The sequence below is a fragment of the Castor canadensis genome, chromosome 17, assembly GCF_047511655.1.
Source record: "Castor canadensis chromosome 17, mCasCan1.hap1v2, whole genome shotgun sequence".
NCBI classification, from domain to species: Eukaryota; Metazoa; Chordata; class Mammalia; order Rodentia; family Castoridae; genus Castor; species Castor canadensis.
This window is the reverse complement of record NC_133402.1, coordinates 17256967-17272806: the sequence shown is the minus strand read 5'-3', so window position 1 is coordinate 17272806 and position 15840 is coordinate 17256967. Positions and strand designations below refer to the sequence as shown.

The 15840-nt window shown below is 41.7% G+C and overlaps 1 non-coding gene across 1 annotated transcript; it reads right to left on the bottom strand.

Moving 5' to 3' along the window:
• Window positions 1–8221: 8221 nt before the first annotated feature.
• Window positions 8222–8355, bottom strand: LOC141418725 (U11 spliceosomal RNA). Its single transcript, XR_012443373.1, has one exon. It is a non-coding gene; the product is annotated as a U11 spliceosomal RNA (small nuclear RNA).
• Window positions 8356–15840: the final 7485 nt, after the last annotated feature.

Below are 15840 nucleotides of genomic sequence, written 5' to 3'. Positions count from 1 at the left end.
CCTGTAATCCTAGTTACTTGGAGGCTGAGATCAGGAGGATCATGGTTCGAGGGCAGTCCAGGCAAATAGTTTGCAAGACCCCACCCCTAAAGTAACCAGAGCAAAATGAGCTGAATATGTGGCTCAAGGGGTAGACCGCCTGCTTTGCAAGCACAAAGCCCTGAGTTCAAACTCCAGCCCCACCAAAAAAAAAGAAAACTTGGTTTTTCAAGAGTTTCAGTTTCATCATTATTCAATAGGCATCTAGATTACAAGTTTCAGGGTCATAGAGACTGCTAATCAGTGCCAGAATTACATACAAGACACTTGGCGAACTGAATTCAGGTGTCATTATAATTCATAAACTCACAGAATTAACTTTTTTTTTTTAAGACAGGGTCCACTGTGTAGCCCAGACTGGTCTCAAACTTGTGATCCTCCTGCCTCAGCTCCCGAGTGCTGGGATTACAGTGGTGTACCACCATGCCTGGCACAAAATTAATTTTCGAAACAGTTTGATATATAATTGAAATATAATAGATCACACATATTTAAAGTGCAAATTTTGATTTTTTTGTCAGTACTGGGAAAATTTGGTGTTTTGACAATGCCCTTAGTCACAACAGTGAATATCCCCAAAGGTTTTCCTGTGGCCCTTTGCAACCTTCCACCTGCCTGCCTTTAGCTGTCTACTCCTAAGAACCCATTGGTCTACTTCCTGCTCCTATGGATTAGTTTGCATTTTTCTAGAGCAGGGTTTGGCAAGTATTTTCCACAAAGAGTGAAATAATAAGTTTTTTAGATGTTATGAAACAATAGACGAAATAAGATATTATGCAAATACTTGTATAACAGGAAAAAACAGATTTTATATTGATGAGCATAAAAGTATAATCCTACTACTAATAACTGACTACAAACTTTTTTTGCAGTGCTGAGGATTGAACCCAGGGCAAGTGTTCTACCAGCTTTACTCTCAGCCCATAATTAAGTACAATTTCTAAAATACAGGTCTGTCCAGGTGCCTGTGGCGCACAGCTGTAATCCTAGCTACTCAAGAGGCAGAGATTAGGAAGATCTCAGTTTAAAGCCAGTTCAGGCAAATAGTTTGCAAGACCCTAACATTAAAAAAAGGGCTGTTGGAGTGGCTCAAGCGGTAGAGCACCTGCCTAGCAAGCATGAGGCCCTGAGTTCAAACCCCAATGCCACCCAAAAAAAAAAAAAAAACCCACAAAATTTTAAAATCGCTTGTCAGTTTATACAATGAAAATCTGGGTTGTTAGGGTGTTTTCGTCAGTTTTCAGTTGTTATAACCAAAACATCTGAGGCTTGATCCTTTTAAATAAGAGATTTAGTTAACTCACAGTTTGGAGGCTGGATGTCCAAGATTGGGTGGTTCCACTTATTTGGTCTCTGGTTAGGGATGATGGCAAATGCCGTGTGCATTTGCTAGGGAGAAATTGCAAGATGAGACAGGAAGCCAGAGCAATTGGGAGGGGCAGGCTTGTTTTTATAACAACCCTTTCTTCAGAACTAAGTAGGGTCCAATAACAGCTACAATTAGTGACTACTGTATTAGAAAGTATTAAACAGTGCAGGAGATGTCCTTGTACAACTAGGTGGAGCTGTCCAACAGAGATGGACTTAATAGTGTGAACTGCACAAAGCAGGTGGCTGATCAGACATGAATAGTGGTTGAAGTCATGGACACGAACAAGACTGTCCAGGTAATATATGTAGAGAGAAGAGGGCTGAGGTCCTAATTCTGGGGAACAGTCAACATTTAAGGGTAAGCAGCTGGGCGCCAGTGGCTTACATCTGTAATCCTAGCTACTCAGGAGGCAGAAATCAGGAGGATTGAGAAGTCAGCCTGGGCAAATAGTTTGCAAAAATCTTATCTATTTTTTTTTTTTTTGGGCGGCACTGGGGTTTGAACTCAGGGTCTCACACTTGCTAGACTGATTCTTACCACTTCAGCCACTCCACCAGCCCCTAGGTTTTTCAAGATAGGGTCTTGTGAACTATTTGCCTGGGGCTGGCTTTGAACCGTGATCCTCCTGATCTCTGCCTCCTGAGTAGCTAGGATTATAGGTGTGAGCCACCAGCTCCCAGTCAGCAAGACCTTATCTTGAGCTGGGCACTGTCTGCATGCTGGAATTATAGGCATGAAGACATTGCTAGGTTGCCCCAGCCAAGAGCTGCTCCACAGCCAGCGGGAAGAGGCTGGTGGCAGTGAACTACCAGCAGGAAAATCTCCCATGGAAGTGCCTGTGGGCCAAGACTATCAGGCAGGGACCGTTGCTATCAAGGGATAGCAAGCAGGAAGTTGAATGCCACTGGAGTCCTGGGAGCCAGCGGAGAGAGAGAAGCCTTTCCTGCAGCGTCCTTCTATTGCCCTCTCCTGGCCAATACGAAGTATTTACCAGTTCTGTGTCTAGTAGAACCCAAGTAAGGGATGGATTTGGAGCTGAGAGACAATAAATTGATAATTGACACAAGTAAATACTCAGAAAAAAGAAAACTCCAGTTTCACTTAACAATGTCCTTTTAAAAAATTTCAGTGCTGGGGACTGAATCCGGGGCCTTGCACATGTTAGGCAAATGCTGTACCCAAGTTACATCCTCAGGCCTTGGTTTTCTGAGCCAGGGTCTCACCATGTAGTTTGGCTGGGCTGGAACTGACTGTCCTCCTGCCCAGCCTCCCAGGCACTGGGATAGCAGTCATTCACTAGCACATCCAGTTTAATAATGCCCTTTCGAAGCAGTGAAAATGATCCATTGTAGATGGGTGCAGTGGCTCACTCTTAGCCACTGTAATCCTAGCTACTCAGGAGGCAGAGATCAGGAGGATCAAGGTTCGAAGCCAGCCCCAGGAAAATAGTTCATGAGAACCTATCTCAAAAAAAAAATCACAAAAAAGGGCTGGTGGAGTGGCTCAAGGTGTAGGCTCTGAGTTCAAACCCCAGTACTGCAAAAAAAAAAAAAAAAAAAAGATCCATTGTGTTCAATCTCAGTCCTTGAATATACATCTTTTTAATATTCTACATGTCAAAATAGGAAGTATGGAAAAGGCCCTTATACTCAGCGAAGTTCACTGGTTAGCTCAAGGAAAGGCACATATGAAATGGAGTTGTGAACTGACCCAATAATATTTTCTTTTCAGGGAACACCATTTTTACTTGTAAGAATGAAAAAGTTATCATTATTTGAACTTGGATATCTGGTAGACATTTTTTTGAAAAATGAACTAAGCCAGTCATATTAAGGAAAACAACTGACAGTGTTTTTTGCAAATGATAAAAGTTTACTTTCTAAGTGAAAATTAGAATTTTTTTTTTGGGTGGGGCAGGGGTCAAAGCAAGTCTTGCTAGATAGCCCAGGCTGGCCTCAAACCTTAAGTCTTCCTATGTTAGCCTCCTGAGTGCTGAGATTATAGGCATTTTCAAAGTTCATTACTAAGTTAAAGTAATTAAAGGAGTGTCATTCTGTTATAAAGAAAGTCATGTGAACCAATGAAATAGAATAGAAAGCCTGGAAACTGACACTCATATATGTAGTCACCTGATTTTTGACAAGCCTTCTCAAACCATTCAATGGGAGAAGCTGAAGGACAGTGAGCATGTGCAGAAGAGAACAGCCTGCTATCGCAATACCTAACCCACTTGCACAGGAACTACATTAATCCCTTCATGAGAGTGGAGCCCACATGATCCCACTTAAAGTCTCCACCGCCTCTCAATGCATTGGCAATTAAATCTCAACGAGTTTTGGTGGGAACAAACCATATTGCTATTTTTTCTTTTTTAGTGGGACTGGGGTTTGAGCTCAGGGCTTTGTGCTTGCAAAGCAGGGGCTCTACCATTTGTACCTCCAATCCGTTTTGCTCTGATTATTTTGAAGATGGAGTCTTGTGAACTCTTTGCCTGGGCTGGCCTTGAACCATGATCCTTCTGATCTCAGCCTCCCAAGTAGCTAAGATTTACAGGCATGAGCCACCAGTGCCAGGCTGACAAACTCAATTGAAACCATAGTGTGGAGGCGTGTCTGTATGTAAAGGGTTTTATTTCCTTGGACTTTTTATTTTTTTAAGATTCTTTTTCTTGGCCTGGCAGAATGGCTCCAGTAGTAAGAGTGCCTGCCTAGCAAGTGTGAGGCCCTAAAATTTTTTTGTCTTTGATTTTCTGCTGTTTGAATATAATATGTGAGTCGGTTTTCCATTACTGTAACAAAAACCTGAGATAAGTCAACTTACAGAGAGAAAAAGATTTATTTTGGTTTATGAGGTTTTAGTCCATTGTTGCTTTGGGCCTGCATGATACATTATGGTAGGAGCATATGGCAGAGGAGGTCCCCTCATTTCATGGAGACTGAAAGAGAGAGATGGGAAGTGGGGGAAGAGAGAGAAAGAGGAAGGGGTCAGGGGATCCAATATCTCCTTCAAGGGCACACCCCCAATGACCTAACTTCCTTCCTCTAGGCCCCACCTCATAAAGGTGCCACCACTTCCCAATAGTGGCACAGGCTGGGGACCATGCCTTTAACACATGAATCTTTGGGGAACATTCAATACCCAAACTACAAAAAAGAAAGTTTAAAAAAAAAAAAGACCCAAATTACAACAGTAAGTCTAGGTTATGGGGTTTCTTTCTCCTTCATTCCTCCCTCCCTTCCTCACTTCCTTACTTACTCCTTCCCTCCCTTTCTTGTCTATTTGTTGTTCTTTGTACTTTAAGATCTATGACTTGCAACCTGTCATAAATTTTAGAAAATTCTCTGACATTATTTAAATATTCTTCTGCCCTTTTCTGATGTTCCTATTATATGCATGTTATACCTTTTGGGATTTTCCCACAGTTCTTGTGAGGCGAACATGATAACCACTACACTACGGAAACCCACTCCACAGTTCTTGGGTATTTTGTTCCCCTTTTTTTTCAATGCCAAGAATTGAACCCAGGGTTTGTATATGCTAAGGTAGTGCTCTACCACTGAGCTGTGTGTTCTGCTCCGTTCTTTCTCAAAATTATTTTTTTTCTGTTTGAGTCACCTGGGAAGTTTCTCTTAATACTGTTAATCTCACTAATTATTTCCTGGCTGTGTCCAGTTTATTTGTGAGCCCATTAGAACCACTTTTTCATTTCTGTTACACTATTTGTTTCTAGTATTTTCTTCTGATCCTTTTCTTTCTTCTAACACTACATCTGTCTTTGCATGATGATGTCCACTTTTTGCATTACAGCCTTTGGTATATTAATCATCATTATTTTAGATCCCTGGTTTGATCATTCAAAAATCTGTGCTGTATATCATTTCAGTTCTGCTCCTTGCTTTGCCTCAAGTTTTATCCTTGTCTTTTATCATGCCTTGTAATTTTTAGTTGAAAGACAAGTCAGAAGCCAGTGGCACACGCCTGTAATCTTAGCTATTCAGGAGGCAGAGATCAGGAGGATTAAGATTCGAAACAAGCCCAGACAAATAGTTCAAGAGACCCTATACCGAAAACCCATCACGATAAAGGGCTAGTGGAGTGGCTCAGGTGTAGGCCCTGAGTTCAAACCCCAGGACCGCAAAAGAAAAAAAAAAAAGAAAAGAAATGAAAGGGCTGGCAGAGTGACTCAAGTGCTAAAGTGCTTGCCTAATAGGTGTGAGGCACAGAGTCAAGACCCAGTATTACAAAAAAAGAAAAAGACAGACAGACAATATATTAGGTAATCAAACAGTTAAGCAGGCCTTTAGTGTGGAGAGAGTTTATGTTCAGAATCTGATTAGTAGCTATGTTAGCTGCTGCTTGCTATAAAGTATAGGTGTGTGAGGTTTCAGTTTCCTTTAGTATCCTTGTCTTTGGGTTTCCCCAGAAACTCCTTCTTGAGTAGAGTGAGCTTTCCAGTTGTTAGCTATAATCCTTTCTTACTGCAGAAGAATCCTTTTGATGTTATGGTAAGGTACAGGAGAAAGGAAGGCATTCTATAATCCTATGGTTAGGTTTCAGTGAGCTGGTATCCCTGGGCTGTGACCTCCACAAGTTCTTCTCAGCCCTCTGTCCCCAAGATGAGACAGGCAGGTTTGAGGGGCTGGAGTTGGGTACTTCTCTTCCCCCCATGAGGGTTAGTCTCTAGTAAAGTAATTTCCATCACAGGCAGGTGAATAACAGAGTACTCTGGGCATATTTCCTGCCCCTTCTGGAAACATGGGTAGATTTTTCTCTAACCTTCACCTTGAGAATGTACTAAGATTCCTGGAGTGAAACTCACAAAAGTGTTGAGCCTCCATAAGATCAGACCTCAGGAATTTTTAACTCTCACTATAGTTCCTTCTGTTACTGATTTCTAACATAATTTTATCTTAGTTGTGGTCAGACATGATTCTTTGTATGACATCTATATTTTGAAAGTCTAATAAGCCTTAATTTGTGGTCTAACATACAGTTTATCCAGGAAAATATCCATGTACACTTGAGATGAATGCATATCCTGTTGTTTACTGCACAGAATATTCTATATATGTGTGTTAGGTAAATTGGTTTATTTTGATGTTCAAATTCTCTGTTTACTTATCTCCTGTTTAGTTCTTCTATGCACTGTTGAGAGTGGGGTACTGAAATCTCCACTATTACTGTAGAACTGACTATTCTCCATTCTGCCCATTTTTGCTTTATGTACTTTTATAGCCTACTATTAGGTGCATACATCTTTGTCATAGCTTCTTCCCCCCCAACCCCTAGTACTAGGGCTTGAACCCAGGGCCTTCACCCTATTTTTGTGGAGGGTTTTTTGGGATAGGGTTTGTAAACTGTTTGCCCAGGTTGGCGGCAAACCTGGATCCTCCTGATCTCTGCCTCCTGAGTAGCTGGGATTACCGATGTGAGCCACTGGTGCCCGGCTCTCCCTCAGTTTTGAAGGACCATTTTGCTAGATAGAGCTTCTCTATTAACAGGGTTTTTGTTTTGTTTTGTTTGGTGGTTGTTTTTGTTTAGCATTTAGACTATATTAGCACACTGCCTTCTGCTTCCAAAGTTTTAATGAAAAAGCTATTACTAATCATATTGAGCATCCCTTATATGTGACAAGTCATTTTTTTTCTTGCTGCTTTGGAGATTCTGCATGTTTATCCTTGGAAAGTTTACTTACGTTTTGGTGTGAATTTGCATTCACCTTACTTGAAGAGCCTTTTGGACATTTATGTCTTTCATCAAACTTGGGAAGTTTTCAGTCATTAGCATAGAAATTCAAATAATCTGTATGCTGCTTTCTTTCTCTTCTCCTTCTGGGACTCCAAAAATGTGTATATTAGTTTTATTTTCTCTCCTCTTCTATCCTCCCCTCCCTTCCTGTCCTGCCTTTCCTTTCTTCCTTCCTTCTTTCTCCTCTCTCCTTCTCTTCCTTCCTTCCTTTTTTTCTTCTCTTTCTTTCTTGAAATAGGGGTCTCAATAAGCCCAGGCTGTCCCTGAACTTGTGATTCTTCTGCCTCAGCCTCCTGAGTGCTGGGATTATAGACATGAGACACCAGTGCCCAGCTTCTGTTATCCTTCTTGATAAGATCTGCTTTTTTTTTTTTTTTGAGATAAGACTTGCTTTGTGGCCCAGAGTGGCTTCAAATTCTTGATCTTCCTGCCTCAGCCTCCTGAGAACTGGAGTTACAGGTTTGCACTTGATAGGTAGGCACTATTGAGTCATGTTCCTAGTCCTTTTTGATTTATTTTTCAGATACGGTCCCATATTTTTGCCTGGTGCTGGCTTCAGATCACAATCTTTTTTTTTTTTCTTTTTTTTTTTTGCAGTGCTGGGGTTTGAACTCAGGGCCTCAAATTTGCCAACTTAGGTCTGATAAAGGCAGTCGTCATAATTTTTAGCTCCTCAAGTTTTCTTTTTAGGTAGGTGTTCTATTTCTTTCTTGGTAATTTCTATTTTGTTCATATATTTTCCACATTTTTATTTTTGTCAGTACTAGGTTTTGAACTCAGGCCCTCATGCATGTTAGGCAGGCACTCTTACTGCTTGAGCCAACTCCACAAGTGCTTTTTTGTATTTGGTATTTTCAAGATAGTCTATTTGCCCAGGCTGGCTTGGAACCAAAATCCCTCTGATCTCTGCCTCCTGAGTAGCTATGATTACAGGGGTAAACTACCGCACCTGGCTGCAGTTTTTGATTAGTAGAACTAAACCCATCTTTTTTCCCAACTTAATTCAGGATGAAGCAATACTACTTTTATGATCAACTACGTTATCTTTTTTTTTTTTTCTGAAAGTGTGCTGGGACTACAATCACCAGCTGCCCATGTACCAAAAAATTATGCTCCCAAAACCTTTTGATGTTGATGCCACAACACAGAGCAATCAAGTTGCCCTACCTGTGCCGCTCATGGCAAATGTTATCTTTAAGGTTTAAACATAAAACAACTTTAAATGGGTGTCGCTGTATTTATTGGTCAACTGGCTGCATGGTCAACTTAGCACCTGAAGTCTGGGTATCATTAGAACATAGCAAGAGCATTTCCATGAAGCCCTGGGCTGACTTTGAACTCACAATCCTCCTGCTTCTGCCTCCCAAGTAGCTGGGATTGCATGCATGCACCACCACAACCAACTCTTTTAGTTTTTTTAAGGGTTTGACACTTGCAAAGCAGATGCTCTACTGCTTGAGTCACATCTCCAGCCCTCTTCTTTTTTTTTTTAAAAAAAAAATACATATATATGTCTACAGTTATAAATTTCTGAACAATGCTTTAGCTGATTTCTGCAAATTTTTTTTTTCTGGGGATTGAATGCAAAGCCTCATACATACTTGATAGGCAAGCACTCTACCACTGAACCACACTCTCACCCGAGTATGTTGTATTTTTGCTTTTATTCATCTGAAAGCACTATCTAGTTTATAATTTTTCTTTGGCTCACAGATTATTTAGGAGCGTTTCAGTTTCCATAGATTTATGAGCTTTCCAACTTTCCATTTGTTCTTTTATTTTGAAGCACTGGGTTTTGAACTCAGGGTGTCATGCTTCCTGGGCAGGCACTCTTAACACTTGATCCACTCTACCAGCCCTTCCCTCTTGATCCCTTCTTGATCTTTGAGATAATTCTATTGTGGTATGGTTTTAATCCTTATTTATTTACTTGGAGGTACTGGGGTTTGAACTCAGGGCTTCACACTTGCTAGGCAGGTGCTAAACCTCTTGAGCCATGCCCTTAGCCCTGTTTTGCTTTAGTTATTTTTCAGTCACTTTTGGCCCAGTACTGGCCTTGGACTGTGATCTTCCTACCTATGCCTCCCATGTAGCTGGAATTACAAGTGTGAGTCACCATATTTGGCTTAGTTTTATGTTTATCAAGATGTGTTTCAAGGGTGCTGGTGGCTCACACCTGTAATCCTAGCTACTCAGGAGGCAGAGATCATGACGATTGAGTTTCAAAGCCAGTCCGGGCAAACAGTTCTCAAGACCCTATCTCAAAAAAAACCCTTCTCTCTCTCTCTCTCACACACACACACACACACACACACACACACACACACACTACGGCAAACAGTTCTCAAGACCCTATCTCAAAAAAAACCCTTCACACACACACACACACACACACACACACACACACACACAAAAAGTGCAGGTGGAGTGGCTCAAGGTGTAGGGCCTAAGTTCAAATCCCAGTACCATCACCAAAAAAAATAAAGATGTATTTCATCAAAAAAACCCTTCACACACACACACACAAAACAAAAAAAGTGCAGGTGGAGTGGCTCAAGGTGTAGGCCCTAAGTTCAAATCCCAGTACCATCACCAAAAAAAATAAAGATGTATTTCATGGCTAATGTATGCTTATGACACAGAATGTTCCAGTTGTACTTGAGAAAAATGTGTATCTGCTGCTGTTAGGTGGAGTGTTCTACAGATGTCCATTTAGTCCAAGTAGACTGGGTATCCACGAGTATGTGCCTTGAAAGTGACCACTATTGAGGAAAACCTGAATGCTCAATACTCTAAAAGTACTCAAATTTGCCTATTACGTATAATGAGTTTAAGCATCCGTAACTTGAAACTGAATGGAGGAGGCTACAGTACTGTCAGAAAATTACTATCATATAACACTAATTCTGCATACCAAAACCTAGATCTTACTTCATGCTCTTTATCTCAAATACTGCAGATACTTGGGTCATTTCTCCCATAAAATATCACCCACCTTCTAAAGACATGCTGCCTTTCAACAAATCTAAACTTTCTACTTTATCACTTTAATGAACATCAACCTTCACCTTGCTTTTTGCCCTTTTTTTAACTATATGCTTTTTGGAAAGCATATTTTCACAAAATTAAGGGCAGGGAAACAGCAGATCACACAACAATTTAAACACAACTCGACAGTAATACGGGACTAAAATGAAAGCTTCTCTGTATCCATAAAACTGTAATATGTGTGTGGGAATTTAACATTTTTGCTTTTGAAGTTTATTATTGTCTTGACTGCACTTGGACAGAATTGCATGTACTAACACGGGCTTATGTACTGTTGGTTTGCACTGTTGTTCAGGTTTTCTATTTCCATGCTGGTCTTCTGCCTAGCTATTCTACACTTCAATGAAAACAGGGTAGTGTGTTGTCTGCATCTGCCTTAAGATTTCTCCTGTGCATGGTTTGAGCACACTGAGGAAGGCTGAGGAGTGCTGTGGCTGGGTGGAGAGATTGGATAAAGCAGAGGCGGCTTTATGTCCTGCTGCCCGCCCTGCAAACCCAGGCCCTTGAACATGCTTGGCAAATGCACTACCACTGAGCTACAGTCCCGGATTCTTGTTGCTTCTATAGGAAGAGGGAAGAGCTGGCCTTGGGCTGTGTTTTGTGAGATAACAGTGCCCCCTGGGAAAGTAAGGGTGGTCTGGAACATGAAGACAGACCCTTGGTCAAGGTTGTCAGTGTGCCAGAGGAAGGACAAAAAACAAGGCAAAATGTGCCTTCTACATTCAAACTTGAGGGCTTTGGGGGCCTGGTGGCTGCATCTGACACTATGATGGGTCTCTTTTTAATTTTTTTTTGCAGTACTGGGGTTTGAACTCAGGGCCTACACCTTGAGCCACTCCACCAGCCCTTTTTTGTGAAGAGTTTTTCGAGATAGATAGGGTCTTGCAAACTATTTGCCTGGGCTGGCTTCAAACCACAGCCCTCCTGAGTAGCTAGGGTTACAGGTGTGAGCCACCAGCACCCGGCCTGCCAGTGCCTTTGCTGTAGCTCCCCTACTGCTTACACTGTATCCTCTTCATGTTACCAGTTCAGCCTCCTCTACTAATGATAAAGATCAAAAGTAGAACAAAAAAAAAGACCACTAAAAGTAGCCTTTATTGAGCCTGACGTCATGTGACTACAGCAGCACAGGTCAGTGTCTCCTGGCTGACTTGGATAGTGAGCCAAACACCCTGCTTATTGGTGCAAGGGTGTTTACACCAATCACAGAAGTTTTTCATGCACATGAAAGCCTGTGTTTGCGCCAATCACAGGTCTTCCAGGGAGGCACTCCCTGCTGACCTGGTTGTTTTACTTCTTCCTTTCCAATTTAGATACCTTTCTCTTACTATGGATCAAACGTCCACTACAATGTTGAATAGCAAAGGTAAAAGCAGACATCCTTGTCTTGTTCTTGACCTTAGGGGAAAAGCTTTCCGCCTTTCACCATTGAGTACATTATTTGAGAGCTTTTAATAAATGTTCCTTATGGTGTTAAAGAAGTTCCCCTTTTATTCTTAGGGTTTTTTTTTTTCTTTTTTGTATTATGAAAGGGCATGGGATTTTGTCGAGTTCCTTTTTCGCACCAATTTCTTCTTGTTGAACCTCTCTTGTATGCGGGGATAAATCCTCTTTGGTCATGGTGCATAGCCCTTTTAATATGCTGATAGATTTAGTTTGCTAGAATTTTGTTGATGAGCTTACAACCATCTTGGAGTATGTTTGTATTTATTTCATGGAGCATTATTGTAGTAGATGTGGCCTAGACAATTTTTTTTTTCTTTTTGGTGGGACTGGGGTTTGAACTTAGGGCTTGCACTTGCTAGGTAGTTGCTCTCCTGCTTGAGCCAACCCTCCAGCACTTCTTGCTCTGGTTATTTTGGAGACAGGGCCTGACGTTCTGCTAGGGCTGGTCTGGACTAAGGTCGAATTTATGCTCCTACAGCAGCTGGGTGGCAGGAATGAACCACCTTGCTCAGTTTCTGCTAAGACAGGATCTCAGAATTTTTTGCCCAGACTGGCCTCAAACTGTTGCAGGAGGGCTCAGACAGAGACAAGAGAAGGCACCAAAGCTTTCGGGAAGTAAGTTTATTAAGCAAGCCAGTAGTGACTCAGTGGACTCGAGTTCAAAGGCTGAGCCCCGAGAACAAAGGGGGCCTTTCTTATATACCATTTAGAGCAGGTTACAGAAATGGGGGAGGAGGGTACCAGCTTGACCCATACATGGTCACATGCTATTTCACTGGCCACTTTAACCTCTGGGGTGAGGTGACCCGTCTCTGGTCTCACCTCAGGTAACATTCCCCAAATCTGGTTTTTCTTTGTTTCACTGTAGCACTCATTATCTCCCTTCCTCTTCCCTGCCTTCCTGCCATAAAATGGCAATCCTCCCAGTCTCTACTTCCCAAGCAGCTAGGTTATAGGCATGAGCCACTGATGCCCAGTTGTCCTGGATATTTTGAATCCTGAATTTCTAAATTCTACTAAAATACTCTGGTGAATATTACTACGTCAACAGACAAGTGACCTCCACCCAGAGCTGTGTAGAAGTTTTAGCTGCCTGTGTCACCAGAAAGCTACAGCTCTGTGGTGGGATCATTCTTAGGCCAAAGCAAGAAAAGTGGTGATTCCCACACGTCTTCAGGCCACTGTCCCTTTTCCTGGTTCCTGTCTAAAAATAGTTTAGCTGCCAGAGTCATACTACTACCACCTTGTAACTTCTGCCTGTCCTAGAAAGCAAAAAGAGAAAAAATGGGATCTCCTACCTTGTTTACCAAATGCCAACATCTTTTTCCTAGTCCTCTGGGTTTTCTTTTGGGGTTTTTGTAGCTTGACCTCAGAAATAAAAGCCATAAAAAAGGAAAAAGATCCAGAAATTCACCCCTGTATGGCTTGTTTCTTCAAGTTTTGACTTTCTCCATCTGCCTGCTTTTACTCTGCAAAGTTCTTAGTATCTCTTTTTTGTATTTTTTCCTCATTTCTAGTTGTCATCAGTGGGAAAGACTTGTATACTGGATTTAAATCTTGGCTAGCACCAGAGGCTGAGAGACAACTTTTCTTAAACTCACAGTGGGGAGATGTTTTTGAGACTTCTTGAGTCTGATTCTTGTTTTCACAAAACACTGCAGTTGCAGCTAGACTTGTGCAAACTCGCTCTAAGTTAACTTGGAAAACTCAAATCTGATTTTGCACAATTACTGGGTTTCAACTAGATTGGCTGAAACTCATGTTGGGAAATTACATTTCAGAGCTTGTTTTCAAAACACTGTTTTTGTTCATCTAAATTTTCTTAAAAACTTAGCTAGAAAGACACTTTAAGAATCTGTGCATCTGTGCTGGCTGCCAGTGGCTCATGCCTGTAATCCTAGTTACTTGGGAGGCAGACATCAGGAGGATTGCAGTTCGAGGCATCTGGACAAATAGTTCACAAGATCCTATCTCAAAAATACCCAACACGAAAAACGGGCCAGTGGAGCAGTTCAAGTAGTAGAGTGTCTGCCCAGCAAGCATGAGGCCCTGAGTTCATACTTCAGCACCACCAAAAAAATTTTTTTAAGTTGTACAACTGAGATTATTTTTACAAAAATTGGTGTTTCATCTTAGGTGTGGCTCAAATTCACACTTGGAAGTTTCTTTTGAAAATAATTTGTGAATTTGTGGTTGTTTACTTACAACAACTACTGTTTCTTCAGTCATTTTCTCAAAACTTTGGCGTTTGAGAAGAACTCTGGAATGAATTTGAGCTTTTTGCAAAAACTGAAGTGTGTGCATTGGAAGGAAGGGTCACCTCCTTTGCATCCTCCCCAAAAGGTCAAACCATGGCAAAATCTTGCCCAATGTGCCCTAGGTCTGTTAGTACTGCCATGCCGTACTACTCCAGGGGACAGCAGTCATTCTGTATTTAGAACAGAGTTCAGCAAATTACATTGCATGAGCCAAATCTGGTCTATGGATTGTTTTTGTACAATTAGTTAGCCAAGAATGGATTTTACATCTTTAAAGAGTTAACAAGTAAAAAAATGTGAGACTCTGTATATATGGCTAAAATATTTATTATCTAGCCTGGACAGAAAGGGCTTTGATAATATTGCTTAAAGGTTACCATCACAGACTGGGAAGTGAGAAGTGCCCCAAAATGGCTCTGCCCCTGCCAAAGAATAACAGTTGTCCAATTCTAGCACTAACAAGACAGCCTAGTCCAGAGACGTACAGTCTTCAGCCTTTCCATCACCTCTCCCGCATGGTTCTACCTCTCTGACCCTCCTACTCTGCTCCCTTAGCCCCCTGCTATCTGGCCTCCCTTTCGCCCACCACTCACACATTGAGTTCAGTCCTCAGCCCTCTCCTCATCTTTGCTGCCCACTCAAGAAGTTAAGTAGCACTAAGTACAGTGGCGAAGACCCAGAATCAGTCAGGCTACTTGCTGTGCAGCTAGCTCCCCTGCTTCCTAGTGATGTGATCTCAAGCAAATCGCTTAACCAATTTGGGCCCGTATTCCTATCTACAAAACAAGAATGATCACATGGTTATTATAAGATTGAGATCCAAGCATGTACATGTAATAAACACCTAGTATGTGAGCAATCAATGCTGGTTTTTATATTATACACTAATATAGTATGAACAACCATTTATAACTAACTTGCTTCAGTGTTTTTTTTTTGAGGGAGGATCTCACTATGCAGTCTGGGCCTACCTCAATTTTGTGATCCTCCTGCCTCAGCTTCCCTAGTGCTGAGATTATAGGTGTGTACTATCAGGCCCCACTTCCCTTCAAAATCTTTACCTGTTTTTCCCTTCTGTGACAGACTAATAATTGTGCCCCTACCCTTCTTTCTGTTAGTAATAAAATACCAAGTTAAATCAGCACACAATATTAGTCTTCCCTACATGGTAGTGAGAATATGAGACGAGGTTCTGGCCAATGGGATCAGTATCATTTCCAGGACCCCTGCTTCCTCTTCTCCTTCCTATGGGCTTAAACAAGAATATGGGGGGTTAGAGGTGTAGCTCTGCAGTACAGGACAAGCCTGAACCATCCACCTACCTCTCAACTGTCATGTGAGGAATAAACTATTTTGTTTGAATCACTGTTTTCGAGTATCTTTGTTATAGCAGCTTAGCCTATAGTTGAATTAATAAGTGTCTCAAACGCTTATCTCCAACTATCACACTTGTCCCAAAGGCACCTCAAATTCAAAACCTATGAAAACCATTCTCATTATAGGATTCCTCTGTGTTTATGTTTTTCTAGTATTACTGAGCACACAGAATACTTCAGCTTTTTCTTGCTAACAGCTTATTATCTGTTCATCCTCTGGTAGAACCTGTCATTCTCAACTTGTCCCATTGGCCACAGAAGCCCCGCAGCTTGTTCCACATGTCCCTCCCCTGTCGTTCCACACGTCTGACCCTAGGTGCCCTGGCTTCAGATGCCTTCTCTCTCTGCCTCCAGTTTCCTACTCTTTCTGCTTCATTATCTTTGTTTGTTTTCAGTACTGAGGCTTGAACTCAAGGCCTTCACCTTGAGCCACTCCACCAGTCCTTTTTTGTGAGGGGTTTTTTTCAAGATAGGTTCTCGAAAAGTATGTGCCCAGGCTGGCTTTGAACCACAATCCTCCTGATCTCTACCTCCTGAGTAGCTAGGATTACAG